Raw genomic sequence first — 16,278 nt, 5'->3', positions numbered from 1 at the left:
TGGTGTTAATTGTAGCAGAGATGATTGAAACGAAACACTTAACCAATGATTTGCTGATGGCAAAGACGCCATATATATAAGACAGTGTGTAGTAAAACTATGGCCTATAAACCATACCTACAGGGATAATACTGAACATGTAGCATAGAGAGTTAACATTCTTTAGCAGAAGGGTATATTAGGAAAGGGATACAGCATAACATCTCGGTAAAGTAATGTCTGCAGTGCAGATTACAAGGGAGCTCAACCATACCAGACTCTGCTGAATCTCGGATTCTATGAACAGACGTCACTGTGCAAATGTCTATCACTGCACCTTGATCATATTGATCGTAGTTTTCTTAAAGGTCAACTTATTTAGCTTTTTTTTTTTTTTGCCACATGTATCTTGAGATATATGCTGCAATCAATATGTGTTTGTATCTCTCCTAATTGTGAGACACTGTTGGACTGTACATATTATGGGGTCTATTTAACAGTTGTGACTAGTGGGTGGCAGTAAGTATCACCTGCAGCGATACAAAATGTACTGCTTGTCATTGGAGAGCCTAATGCTGCAGACGAGTGTATTTACCATATCATTGGAGAGCCTAACCTTGCCTGGCACATGAATAGCTAAGGTCGAACATGTGTATAGTGATTGCACCGTGATGGCTCCATGGCTCCGGCGGTGATGAAGTCCAATGTACTACATTGAAAATGTAAGCTAACATCATCTTGAGATGGCGATAGTTTTTTCAGGCTGGTGGCAAAAAACAAAGCTTTTCACCACTTGTTAAATTGGGTCTCATCGCGGTGCCCATAGAAGTCTATGGGGACTGTAATGACCAGCGTTAAACAGTGGAATGATGTGCTAAACAGGTTAAACCCTTGATAAATTGAAAGAAGAGCTGCCCTGGCCATTCTCTGGAGAAAACAACTGTTTTCTCTAGAGTTTTGGCTCATTGCAGTTTAATAGACCCCTAAATCATAGAAGTTATTATTTATTTAAGGTTTGGATCAGTGGTGTGCTGATTGTAGATCAGAGTAAACATAGCCCACTCCTGCCGAGCATAGGAGGATCTCATCTGCACAGACCCGCAGTTCATAACAAGTTTTCATATTTTTCTTATCCAGAAGTAGGACTGAAAATGTTTTTTGTTTGTTTTTTACGATTATTCTTTAGGCAGTGTCACAGAAGGTCCTGATCTATATTTGTCACTTTCAATCTGCTGGGAGCCCTGCAAGTGTATCAATTGTACTTTCTAATTAATTCTGAGGAGACTTTTAGTGATAACACTGGGTTTTTGCATTCTACATACAGGAGTGAATTGGTCAAGTTCTTTTTCTTTCTTTCTTTTATTGACACCAGGCATGCGGGAAGGAGGGGGCGGTGAGCAGGGGGGGTAAGAGGGTAGCGATAAAAGGAGTTGGTTGCATCCTATTTGGGATTTGCTGTCGGTTCATTTGCCAGGGGGATGGTCCATCAGTGGAGAACAACTGGTAGTTAATCTGCTTGTTGTTAAATGGGATCCACAACACAGTGCGCTTAGATAGGAAGTGTTCACTTCCTGTCGGATCTGAGCAGCACTGAGCGAGGAGCGATGCCGCAGAACAGTGTCAGCGATTGCAACTAAACATAAGTAAGGAGGCTGTAAATAGAACTATCATGAGGGGGCTGTATAGAAAACTATTGGGAGGGGGCTGTTAAGAGAACTATAGGGAAGGGGTTGTAAAGAGAACTATAGGGAGGGGTCTATATATAGAGAACTATAGGGTGGGGCTGTAAAGAGAACTATAGGGAGGGGGCTGTATAGAGAACTATAGGGAGGGGGCTTTAAATAGAATTATAGGAAAGAGGCTATATAGAGAACTATAGGGAGGGGACTGTATAGAGAACTATAATGGGGACTGTGTAGAGAGCTATAGGGAGGGGGCTGTAAATATAACTATAGGAAAGGGGCTGTATAAAGAACTATAGGGAGGGAGCTGAATAGAGAACTATAGGGAGGGGGCTATATAGAGAATTATAGGGGGCTGTATAGAGAACTATAGGGGGCTGTATAGAGAACTTTAGGTAGGCGGATGTAAATAGAACTATAGGGAGGAAGCTGTATAGAGAACTATAGGGAGGGGTCTGTATAGAGAACTATATGAGGGTGCTGTATAGAGAACTATAGGGTGTCTGTATAGAGAACTATAGGAGGGGCTGTATAGAGAACTATAGGGGGGGGTGTTTAGAGAACTATAGGATGGCTGTATAGAGAACTATAGGGGGCACTGTATAGAAAAAATTAGGGTGGGGGTTGTAAATAGAACTTTAGGTAGGGGGATGTAAATAGAACTATAGGGAGGAAGCTGTATACTGAACCATAGGGAGGGGGCTGTATAGAAAACTATATGGAGGGGGCTGTATAGAGAACTATATGGAGGGAGCTGTAAATAGAACTAAAAGAAAGGGACTGTATAGAGAACTATAGGGAGGGGGCGGTATAGAGAATTATAGGGAGTGGGCTGTATAGAGAACTATAGGGGGTTGTATAGAGAACTTTAGGTAGGGGGATGTAAATAGACCTATAGGGAGGAAGCTGTATAGAGAACTATAGGGAGGGGTCTGTATAGAGAACTATAGGGAGGGGGCTGTATAGAGCACTATAGGGTGGCTGTATAGAGAACTATAGGGAGGAGGATGTATAGAGAACTATAGGGTGGGCTGTATAGAGAACTATAGAGTGGCTGTATAGAGAACTATAGGGTGGTTGAATAGAGAACTTTAGGGGGAAGGGTGTAAATAGAACTTTAGGTTGGGGGATTGTCACAAAGGCCCAGCCTGTCCCAGATACAGCAATCTGAACACTGTCACTTAGCAATGAATGCGCCTTTTCTGCCACCACAAAGGTTTTATTATGGTGTTCTTACATTCACCAGAACCACTTATTAATGTTTCACACTTAAATCACATACACATGTAGCATGAGCCTTCCTAGGCTTTTTAAGTTCACAAAGAATACACTAGATTACATTTATTTAATGCGAAAAATGTTTCCAAAGCTTAATTACAAAAATTAATAGCAAGACATACAATATAATTGCACAAATAAGTTTCAGAAAATAAAATAGGAAATAAAATCAGAATTACTACTTACTGGTAGGTGAGGGAACACATTTGAGAAAAATAAGACATTTCAGTCTTGATGGACTCCCTCATGAAAATGTACAATCTGAAGTCTAAAGCAGAAGATTTTAAATCCTTTTTCCACATAGCTCTCACCCCCACCTTTGGAGTTTAACTTTCAATAAAGACAGATTGATCTCCCAAATGTCACAGGGCTTTCGAAGTGAGCTAGGGATGCCCTGAGATCGGTATGTTCACAGGGCCTTGAGTTCTTACCTCTGCTCCTTCTGCTTTGCTATATGGTTTACAACTTTGGGCTTCAACTCCTACAGGATCCTTATCTATCCTTGGTCTGGCTAATTTCAACAGATATTGACACTTGCATAGGTTTCAGACTCATGTCATTTAGCAAAGCACACGTTGGGATTACATTACAAGGTTACATAAAATATTCACATTGTCATACATAAATTCAACAGAAAATATAGAACTTTAGGAAAAGACATGGAGAGGCAATGGGAGATTATATGAAAACGGGATATATATGGAAGGGGTGATGAGAGAGATATGGGGGTAAGAAGAACACAGTTTTTCTTTTTTGTAAATGATGATACTATGCTCTTAATTTTAGATCATAGGGGCTCCGCTGTCTTTAATGCCCTGGACCTCCCAAAGCCTTAATCCAGCCCTGCTCTCACAAGACTTCATGCAGCGCTGTTCTTTTCTTCCCAGATGGATGTCAGCTGCATCACGGAATCAGGATCAACAGCACACGTGCCTAGACAGATAGGAACAGCAGGCAACAGACTAACATGCTACTGTAAAGAGTGTTCATAAAATACATAAATTGCATAACATTTTTTTTAGGGCAGCATCATTTTTTCCTTATTCTCTTCATTTTATGTTTTTGTTTTCTTCATTTAATGGTTTCGTTATTAATAATGGGTGTTTGGTTTCTTTACATCAACATTGCAGTGATTAATGTGTCATAACAATAGCTGATATGCTGATATGTACCTTTAAAATGCAACCTTCCATCTGCAATTGGTCCAAAAAAAACCCCAGGAACAGATTGTAATAGTTGTGCACATTTTAATATACTGTACAGCTTGTTAAGTTAATTGTTTAAGAAAAGTACATCTGATACAGCAGTATAATATCTCTTATATTGCGGAAAATAGTTGTAAATATGGTTCCGCCTGTCATTGCATGTTACATTATATTTGCCTACTACTGATGGGGCTTTGGATAACTGTACTAATCCCACCTACTTTAGTGGAGATCACGCAGAGTTGACAAATTGGCTCCACTGTTTAAAGCCATTAAAAATCTAGTTGTATAGGTAATTATCAGTGAAGAGGACCTGTTCCCTTTCATATCAGATATGTACCTCTAGGTGAAACTCCCCCAATTTGATTCATAGGAAGATTCCCAGTTCTGGGCCAGCAATTTGATTCTGTTTGACAATAGTTGTTTATTAAGTACATTTCTTAAACCTTTAACTCTTTTCTACACAATTTGTTGCTCTAAGCTACAATTTCATCAATTCCTTTTATAATATACTCCCCTGTCAGAGAACTTGCTGTGGCATTCTATTTTAAGGTAGTACGCTCTTATACCCTCCCTCTTTAACCCCCCCCAACCTTTGCTTACCACCAGGTATGTTCTCTGCACAAAACTGCATTTAAATGTATAATATAATAAAAAGAGCACTGTACTGTAAGTTTCCCATTGGACCATGTTTTGCCAGGAATATCCTGCTGTTTCTTATTGGAAACCAGTAACATTATTATTATTATTATTATTATTATTACAATTATTATTATTGCTAAGTGAATCCAATTCTATTTACACCCGTACCTTCATGATCCACCCCAACCTGACCCTTCTTTCCTGGCTTAGTTTCTCCACAATCAACTTTCCCCTTCTTTGGCTATTCAACCATTATAGCATGAGGGTTAAACAAATATATTCAATGTTAGGAATTATTGATCCTTTAAATGTTAATTTTCCTAGAATTTGGACTCCTGTTGCTCCCTAATTAACATAATTAGTGTGAATACTGTCCTGTAAATGAAGCATGACAGTAAAATGCAACATTCAATTATACACATTTTTTCCTTGGAAATGTCTTTGACCGTTCTCTTAACACTCTAACAAAAATGGCTAAAGACACATCTTACAATTTACATTCAAAAACTCAAAGGGTCCCAATATAAGTACAATTTTCATTATATAGATTGACCGTTTTTACCACCTCAGTCTTGCAATGACATCATTGGTCAGTGCTCCTGTTACGAAATCCTTATTCATTTGCAAAGCATTTCACTAATATGTGGAGTTTTAGACTTCTGTGCACTGCCCCGTATTCCCATCCCCATTGTATGTATAGCTTTCACAAAATACATGAGACAGATGGGTGCATTTATTGCAAATATAAAATATGTCTCCTAGGATGTTTTAAGGCGAAAGACAGAAAATATTTAATAACCAATGAGAGTAAACATTTCTGGCTAGCATGGTATACAGACGACTTCTCGTGTCATGTTTAATCAGAACCTTTTTTATTAATACCACAAACATCACATCTAGACATCAATTAGTCAGATTTGCTGCTTTTCAATGCTCAAACATTTATGGATTGTCAATATAATTGGTAGAGTTTTATTGTATCTATACTAATTAAAAAAATGCTTAGTGTATGAAACCCTAAAAAATTGATATGGCTCATTTCACTGTTCACACACAGTTTTAGCCTTTTGCTGTTGATTAGAGCACAGTTGCCTACTGCCTTCTTTTCTACCACACAAAATTTGTCTTAAAACTCTCGTTCTCTTTAGCCTGTATTCTACTAACGAGAGGCCAAACACAACACTTTAAACTGCCAGGCTCTAATTAGAAGAATGTTTCTAATAAAAGATGTGTGTTATGTATGCAGTGAGCAATGCACTCAGCCCTGTGTGTAATTGGTGTCGTGCATTACATTAAAGGTGGGAGCTTTTATATTGCTTATGTTTAAGGTCTTGCCTGTCCAAATGAGGTAGACATTTAAAAACTTTTGTCAAGGAACTGAACTTTTATTTAAAATCCCTGCAAAGCCTCCACGTCTTACTTTTGTGGTCCCATCTTCTCCTCCATGCCAGCAGAATTTCCTCTCTTCAAAGCTTTTATTAGAAGAATCAGCCAGAGACTCTGCGTGACCTTTGCTGAGAGTTTTAACAAGCAAATACCTCTGAAAGCATTTACTGATTTTTTTTTTCTTTTTTGGAAACTACATCTAAATGGTATTGTATTCTTGCTGGGCTTAAGAATGACTTTGTTGGGTAGGTCGGATAAAAGACATCACATTTCTCCTTTTTTCTATTCAAGGACTTACATTAAAATTAACTTATATTTAGCATTGTAGCCATGTATGCATACAGTACACTGGGATTGTTTAAAGTTCAGCTTGTTATGCTACTGATTTGACTTTCTTGTCGATTAAATAAAGGAATAGATAGAATAGGCTACCTGTGATTGGATGAGCCATGTAAGAGACCACTCCTGATTGGTACTACGCATTACATGGATTATGTAATCATCATCATGTCAGTGTAGTATGAGGTGGCTTACCCCTTCTCCAGGACCAGCCACCTTCCCTAATGTGGCCGCAGATTGATCCGTCCCTCCCTCTAGTGTGGCTGCTTGCAGTCTCTGTCCAGTCCGAGGTCACATGGGATGTGCACCATGGGTGCCATCTTATGTGTACAGAGAGGAGTCTCCACAGAAGCTAGGGGGATGGCTGATATACTGTGAGAAGGTAGGCTGGGGGGTTACTGTAATGTGTGAAGGTGGGCAGGGGGGTTACTATAATGTGTGAGAGTGGGCAGGGGGGTTGTTACTATAATGTATGAAGGTGGACAGGGGGGCTACTATATTGTGTGAAGGTGTGTGGGGGGCTGATATAATGTGTGAAGGTGCGGGTTCATATAATGTGTGAAGGTGGGCAGGGGGAGGCTGATATAATGTGTGAAGGAGGGCAGGGAGAGGATGATATAATGTGTGAAGGTGGTCAAGGGGGGTCTGATATAATGTGTGAAGGAGGGCAGGGGGGAGGCTGATATAATATGTGAAGGAGGACAGGGAGAGGATGATATAATGTGTGAAGAAGGGCAGGGGTCCCTGATATAATGTGTAAAGGAGGGCAGGGGGGTCTGATATAATGTGTGAAGGTGGGCAGGGGGAGGCTGATATAATGTGTGAAGGTGGTCAAGGGGGGGCTGATTTAATGTGGGAAGGAGGGCAGGTGGGGGGGTGGCTACTATAATGTGTGAAGTTGGGTGGGGGGTGATATAATGTATGAAGTAGGGCAGGTGGGGCTCATATAATGTGTGAAGGAGGATGGTGGGGCTGCTATAATGTGTGAAGGAATGGGGGGATCTTAATATATTGTGTGATATGAGGAAAGGAAGCGGTGTTTAGGTAAGAGCTAATTATTTAATGGGTTCTAATTTATTTGTGGGGCAATTTAATTTATTGGTGGGGCTATTTAATATTATACTGTGGTCTATTTAATTTAATGCTGGTTGGCCTGGGGCTAATAATTGAATATGGGGGTGAGTTTGGGGAGGAGGGCTATTTATGAAATGTGTATACTATTCCTTTTATGTGAGGGCTGGTTGGAGGGAAATAGATCTATTTATCAAATGTGAGTACTATTATTTTAGTGTTGGGGCTGGAGGGAGGCCTAATTATTAAATGTGGGTGTTACTGACTTAATGCCGGGACTGATTGGAGTTTTCTAAATTTCATGTAGCCTTTTTTTTTTTCCCAAATAGGGCCCCCAGTATTCCAGTATCCAGACAAGCACAACTGAGCTAAAGACACCAGCAGCCACAAGTGGTGAAAGTGACAAGAACAGGTAGGAGAGAGCAGGACAGTCTACCAACTGTCCAGAATCTGGTTGGGCAGTTCCGAATTGGGTGACTGTCTTGCTTAGTCAGGATTTGGTCTGACAACAAGGAGATTTGGGAGGTATGTCCCGCTTCACACTGTATTGCTCGAAGGCAGAGCTGCATGCACAGTTTTGCCTGTGTGTTTGTCTAAAATGTATCTAAAACCCCCTGTCATAAGTGTTCGGAGCCTTAATCCATCTGTGGTGATACTTTAGTGGTTCTTACATTGATCCCATTGCCTTCCAGCTTGCACTGGTCCCATTCTCAGATCTCTTTATTGAACATATGGCCAACCCCCATTTCACTGACAATATCATTAATCCTTCCTCCTTTGCACTTACTATATCACCAGCAAACCCTTAGAATAGCTTTCCCCTTCACTTACGCCATTGTCTGCCAACCCTCCCTGCACTGTTATTATTTCAAACCACCACCAATCACTGAGCACATTTAGGGATCTTGCACAATTGTTTAAAAATAAGTGTTTTCTTGCAGATGCTTGAAGCATTTCATCTTTGAGGTGATCGCACTGGATAGCCATTTATTATAAGGATTATTTTTAATGTATTTTTTTAAACACACAGTACACATTTGTATATATTAAAGAGAGAGATTTGATTTGTAGTTCGCATCTCATGACGTCAGGGGAAGACGCAGCAGTGCGGTGAGGTGCTCATATGCTGCTCTGTGTTCCGTAATAATTAAACTTATTAAACAAAGTCAGATATGTTTCTATGAAGGGAATTTTGAAAGGTTGTGTTAGTAAGCAACTAAAGAAGTTTCAGCACAGAGGAATCAACCAGCCGCAGATCATGCAAAAGGATTCATGCAAATTTATAAGACATGACTGGCAGCTTTTTCCCTGCATTGCTTTAGAAATGACCCACTGTGTCTTAAATCATGGCGTCTAGGTTTTCCTAAATGTTACTATAACCAAATTCCAGTAGTCCTAAATCCCACCTACTTTTGTGTTGGTCCCACCTACAGTTTATTTGGTCTCGCTCGCATGAGGCCACTTCAAGAATTTTTTACAGGGCCACTTTAAGCTTACAATCCGCCCCTGTCCTGTACCATAGTTGTTGTTTATCAACTTTAATGTTATGTATCTGTACCTTAATTACGCATTTTTCTGACCTGCAAGGTAATGCATAGTTGCCTACTCTCCCGTAGTGTCCGGGAGACTCCTGAAATTCTGGGCTCCTGAGAACAGGGCAACCTATCGGATCCTTTCCACTTAATTAAGTGGTGGGGCGGGGCTTAGGATATGATTCACGCGTCATCGTGGCCCTGTTGTAATAGGTTAAAAATGGTGATGCCTGTTTAGGGGGCAGGGCCAAATGATGCAAATCACCGAACCCCATCCCCAGAATCCCACCTGCCCCCCGGATCTCCCGGAAGACCAAATGTCAAAGTTGGCAAGTCTGAGGTAATGTGGCTATTCTACAGACATGTGGTTTATTCTGACCCAGAAGGGTATGTCTAGAACTATTTGTTACTTCAGCAGCGACCTCTACCAACCCCTCCACAAACAGCCAGTGTCTGTAATTATGCTTCACCAATCACAAATGTGGTATGATGACACCAACCAAGAATAAAACGTAAGAGGTGGGCTTATTAACTAAATAATTTTAAAGTGATTTTGCTTGCTATTTCCTAACCACTACACATGCATTTTTCATGTACATTAAATGAACCCCCTTCATTATTAAAAGAACACAGGAGACCAAATTCTGTTTGTTCTATTTATTTTATACACTTATCCAACTTATCCTATCTTATCTATGATTATACTAGGATTTTTTAGTAAGTCTGCAATCGAATCCAATTTATGCTGCCCCTAATTTTCTTTCTGCAGTAGACAAATGTCTTGTGGGCTCCCAGTCCCCTCTGGTCCTGACTGAAGGCAATTGTATTTTGGGCTCCCTTTCCCCTTTGTTCCTAGGTGAAGGCAATTGAGATGTCGACTCCCAATCCCCTCTGCCCCTGGCTGAAGGCAATTGTTTTTGGGAATTGGTTTCTACTCAGAAATACCCCCTACTGTTGGCGTTATATAAAGTATAAAACAATAATTACATTTGCTCTATGTGTATGAAATCTGGTAAAATATTGAGTTGTTCTTATTATCATCATCATTGTTTATGTTTATAGTACCACCATATTACACAGCGCTGTACAGAGAATATTTATCATTCACATCAGTCCCTGCCCCATTGAAGCTTACATTGTAGTCAGCAGCCAATTAACCTATCATTATGTTTTAGTTTGAGAGAGGAAACCCACACAAACAAAGGGAGAATGTACAAACTCTACACAGCATTAAACTCATGACCCCAGCAGTAATGCTGACCATTGAGTGGGATGGGAAGCAGTTAAACAAGGCTTCATATCTACTGGTGTCAATATTGTGCATTGTACTTGCATTTCTAACACATGGAAACAGGGTTTGAACCTAGAAACCACTATTATTCTCATGTGTCACTATTACTCTCATGTGTAAGCATGCAACATTGTCTCGTTTTTCCAAAAGCTTCCTACACCATTCAGTTGCTTTAATCACAATTAATGCATTGAGGAAGCCTAAGTTCTATTTATAGTGTAAGGGGTCTCCCATGACAGCGTGGGAAAACCCCTTAGACTCTGTTATTTTCATTCGAGATGGGTCGCTTGTATTATGTACAAGCATAGTAAACAACGTTTGTTTAGTGGGGTTGTTTTTGTGATCAAGCATGTTTCGGATGGATTACAAAATGGGATCCTTGTGACCAGAAGAACAGAAGAAGACTACAAGCCATGTGGAATTACAAAATGGGACTCTATATGACCCGAAGATAAGAAGACTTTTTCAAGCACAGACTATTTGGATCTACAATTTATTTGGACATCTCCATGGACCTTTATTGGAATTACAAAATATTTTGTTTATGGGTTACAAGCCATTTTGGATTAAAACCTGCCGACAACAGATGAAGAAATCTGATTGGTGAGTATTTGGGTTTTTAGAAGAAATCTGATTGGTGAGTATTTGGGTTTTTATTTCTTTAATAAGTAGATGTGGTAACAAAGAGGGTGTTTTTTTACATTTTTGGGGTTTTTATTATTTTTATTGAAATTATGAGGTTTCAATGAGTGTTGTAGATTATTTAACAGTTTTCTTTGTGGAACTGCAGGTCGCATGAGTGTAAGAGCATGTTGGTACTTGTAGTTCTACAAGCACCAGCATGCCCAGACTGTTTATGGCAGAGCAGCCTGGCTTGGACTTGTAGTTCCACAAACAAAAATGGTATCTTGTTTACTTTTTACACAATACTTTGCCGTTACTACCATACACCCACCTCCCAGGGGTGTAGGAAAAGCCCTAGTGCTTTCAGCATTGGGCTGGGTGTTCCTAGAGGAGGGGCCTGCATGTGTTTATTTGCGGACTCCACTCCCTAGGGAATCCAGCCCAGCGCTAAACAGCCTGGGGTTGGCTGTCATTATGGCAGGGGGACCCCCTGTTGCGTGTCCCTCTGCTATAGTGCTACCCACCCCGTCAGGTTTGCATAGTGCTGCTTGCCTGCAAATCAGGGGGACCCCGCACAATTTTTTACACGATTTTCGCGCATCCAGCATCCTTGCGCTTTGCTGTACAGTTTGCCCTTTAGTAAATTGCTCTGGTTACAAACCACACACCAAAGCACCAGAAAACCTGCAATTTGTACAAACCACAGGTCAGTAAATTGATCCCTTAATCTTAAAACTAGCTGACAAAGGCATTATATGATGGTAGTGGATAAAAGTTATTAAAAATAAGAAGTTTTGAGTTTATTGTCTGATCTAGATGTTTTTTGATGTGCAATGTAAAATTAGAAATGTATTGGATATATATGTCTTGCAGGGTGTAATTGGAGGTGATTTGAAATAATTCTACTTTGTAAGCCTATTAAGACCACTTGAGAGACCAATCACGGCTTCTACTTATTCAGTGCTATCCCCTTAAAAATAATTTTTCTGTGAAGGTAGTTACCACTCTGTTAAAAGAAATCAAGCATTTCACTTGGAAACATATTTCTGGGCATTTTTTATTTAATATATATTTCTTTAGAGAAATGCACATTGGTCACATTTGATGTCAATAGTTTACATACATTTGATACCATATGATTTTGAAATAGACACTGTTTTTGAATTGTTAGAGTTAAGCACATTTTTACAGTGAACCGAGAGAACAATGTATAGCTCTTTTGATACTAGTACAGAGAGAATTAATTTATTTCCCAGGTCACTTAATATGGTCAAAATAAGGGGACAGCAATGGGTTTGAATGTAGCTCCTCCATATGCAAATGCTCTTATGGTTTTATTTGAATAGGAATTAATATATATTTGGCAGCCTTTTTTTCTAGCATAAAATCATATAGGTACACTATATTGATGATGTATTTTGCATATAGAGGGTTTACAAAGAGACACTCATTGCTTTCCATGAGTATGCTAATCATAATTTGCAGTATTTACAGTTTACTATTCATTTTAACAAAGCAGTGATTAATTTTTTTGGGCTGCAAATGTTACTCTGCATAGTGATGTATATTTGGAGATGGATTTATATGTTAAATCCACTGATAGAAACAGTTTGTTAATTTATCCTAGTTGTCATCTTGAACCTATTAAAATGCCTCTACCTAGTTTGCAATTTTGAAGGTTGAAAGGAAATGTCATTGAGCAAAATAAATTGACAATTTGAGGAAATAAAGAATTAGTTTAACAAAAATGATTATCTAAGGAGTTTGATTACACAGAAGAAAGTCTCTTATTAGAAGATGAAAAGATGATAAAAAAAAAAGACCCTTCTAACCGTATACCTTTTATTTATAAATCCCATAGTTTATCTGCTCAAATATGGAATGTGCTCACGAGCTAACCCCAGTGATTGGACAACTGACATTTAAATAGAGAATTGTGATGAACTGTGTTTTGCTTGCACGTCTAAAACAAAAATTTATTCTAGTAATTGTGAAATGCATTAGGGCTATTGTCTGTCCTACTGGACTTCTGTAATTCTTACTGTGAGTGCTCTGTCAAGTGAAAGCGTGGAGCAAAATAATAGAAGTAAGGTATCACCAGGATTCCTATTACTACAGATACCAATAAATACAGGATACTTTGAGCTAGTGTATTACAACTTATTGCAGAAATCTCCACACAAGTCATGGGGAAATTACTTGCCCAATCATGGACATCCACTTTCATACAATGACACAGCGGCGGTGAAATTTGAGAGCATTTGATTTACACCCACATCAAGACCCCTGTTTATTAAAATGCTGATATAAAAGCAATAGGCACCAATAAAAATCACTTATTGCCACAATTTATCAAGAAAATCTCAGTCATACTGTCCTAGAGCACTTTTCCGTCCAGTATCCATTCTATCCAACTTGTACGTGCACAATGGGACTGAACGGTCATCTCCGCTTGTAAAAAATGATAAAAAATAGATACAGTATTACTGCTGGCAACGGGTTCCTGTAAGAGATAATAGTGCTATTGCTAATGGTAACCTTTGATGTGCAGAGTGATATGACATAAAACATATTTCTGGAAAACACCCATGTTCCCTGGCAGTAGAGCTTTTCACCCTTCTGTAAACATGCCCCCAAGACTGCAAATCTATGGAGCGTATTCTCCAGTGAATGGTGGGTAAGAACTTGCCTATTATCATCACAGAGGTTCTCACGGCATTAATACTGTATCTGATGTTATATGAAGTCTTTTTATATTAGACTCCGAGTTCTTCATGCATTTTCAAATGATGACTGATGTGAATCTGATTTGTGTGTAGTGGAACATTGAAATACAAGTGCATATGCAAATGAGTTGCTATATCAAGACATTTAGAATGTTTAATTATCTAATACAATATTTTTTGAATGGGTATTCCTACTAGAAAATATATGAGCCATAGCAACTGCAAATGCTGAGTTTTTAATGTATATTTTTTAATATGATAAAATATTTTACTCATCGGCCAGAATATAACAAAAGTTATTTCTATCTATTAAACTTTACTTTAGCGCTGATCAATTTGTTGCATTTTTATGTGTTTCTATTGTAAACAGTTGTTCCTCATCAACACTTTGGATATTTGTTTCTATACTAAGTGACATTATTTTATTTGCATCACTGCAATACAACAAAAGGACTTCCACCAGGAGAGGACAATCCCAATGCCACACAGGGGAAGTCTCTATTTGATTCTAGAGACTGGAATAGAAGCAGCTCTATTAGATCCAGTTCACACTGAATCCTTTAAAGTTGAGAAAAGGAAGACCATACAAAGATTCCCCAAAATAAAAGTAAAAATTGCAAAAAAATCAAATAAAAAATTAGAATAAATAAATAAAATGTATAACTTGTATTTTCAGCTGTATAAATCCTTCAAATAAATGGAACATATTTTATATAGTTACTTACTGTAATCTCATGAGACTTAGCTAATTACTTTTTTTTTAGGTGCTGTATGGATGTCACAAATGTTAAATGGGCACCTGGAGTGTTACACTTTATTACAGGGTGCTATTCATGTGTTAGGAGGATTGGTGCTATTAGCACAATAAGTCATTAAATGATTTGGATTGTAGTATCACTATTGGCTACTGTTATGCTGTTATACATATATAGAATAAATAAGTACACTGAAAAACAAGAGTTACACATTTTTTATTGAGATAAAAGGCTCCCCGAAACACACTTATTATAAAATAAAATCTTCTTTCTTCTTATTTTGGTCTTGGAAATAAAATAAAAAATCACTAATTACCAAAACAAACTGCGCACTACGAGACAGAGTGACAGAGAACTGAATTGGCCGACACAAGCCTTCACAAGCCATTTCCCACATACCAGCCAATTGCAAGTTGCTAGGAAGCAAATAAGGAGAGCCCTCTCTTCCCTCTAGACACATCTATACTATGGATGTTCACTGACCCCCGTGTTTTGTTTTTGTTTTTGGATCTGTACCTACTTCATCTTTTGGTGTTGGTTTTGCCAAAACCACATTCACATGTTTTGGTTTTGGATCTGTATTTTTTTTTGCAAAAATAACAAAAAAATATTAAAATCACATAATTTGTCTCTTTTTTTGTTCCTACATTATTATTAATCTCAATAGCATTAATTTCATGTCATTTCCAGTCAATTTTGACCACCTCACAGGTCACAATATTATTTTCATCCAGTTTAGACCAAAGACTGCAGCGAGCTGGCTGGTTACTAAGCGACAATGCAACGGCACAAACACATGGCAGCACATCTAGGAAACATTGGCATACAGCAGTAGCAGAAAAGAAAAGTGGTGCAAGATGGAATTGTCCCACCCATCCTTATGTTGGATTGCCATAATATGATTGATGGGCAGCAGACTAGGCAAGGTTATAAAGTCAACAATATAAGGACATCGACAATATTATTAGGACAATTGAAGAACACTGCTACCCCTGTTTCTGTGTGAGCAATGGCAATGAACAATGTCACTGGAGACTGGAGACTGACAAGAGCGCTGCTACCCCTCTTGTTTCTGTGTAAGCAATGGCACTGAGCAATGTGACTGGAGACTGGCAGGAATTCCGCCACCCCTCCAGTGTCTGTCTGAGTAATGGCGTCGGATTGCCGGTGGAGGGAGGTACTTATAGAATCCAAAACCTGCAAGATCTGATGAGGCGACAATGACATTTTGCCTCGATTTCAGTTCCGAGGAAGCGGGAAAGTACCAGGCCGGCTTGTCTTGGTACTCAGATTTCGGATGTTCAGGGGGGGCTTGGTTTTATAAAGCCGAGCCTGAGCATGCCTAATTTATACCATACTTGCCAACCTTTTGGAAGTGGGAGTCCAGGAGCTCCAGGGGAAGAGGTGGGTGTGTGGGGGCGGGGCTTGATTAATCTCTCCATTTTGGGGGCTTAATGGCTTGATCACATCATTAAGCTCCGCCCCATAGCAATCCGGGAGGATGCCTACTCTTCCAGGAGTCCAGGAGGACTCCCTAAAATTCGGGGGCCTCCCGGAAATTTCGGGAGCGTAAGCAAATATGATCTATACACTAGATCTGCAGTACAAGTTGATAAAGACTGACGTATCTTTGCTCTGGAACAAGTGTGCAGATGCATTTTTGCTTTCTACTCCAAGGCGCCAATTCAGTTCCTAGTTTTCAAGCAGGGTAATGCTTCACGCACAAAAATCCAATACATTATTAGCTTCACACCTTTTCAGTTATCCA

The sequence above is a fragment of the Mixophyes fleayi genome, chromosome 7, assembly GCF_038048845.1.
Source record: "Mixophyes fleayi isolate aMixFle1 chromosome 7, aMixFle1.hap1, whole genome shotgun sequence".
Lineage (NCBI taxonomy): Eukaryota > Metazoa > Chordata > Amphibia > Anura > Limnodynastidae > Mixophyes > Mixophyes fleayi.
The sequence above is the reverse complement of the archived record's forward strand: the minus strand, read 5'-3'. Positions refer to the sequence as shown.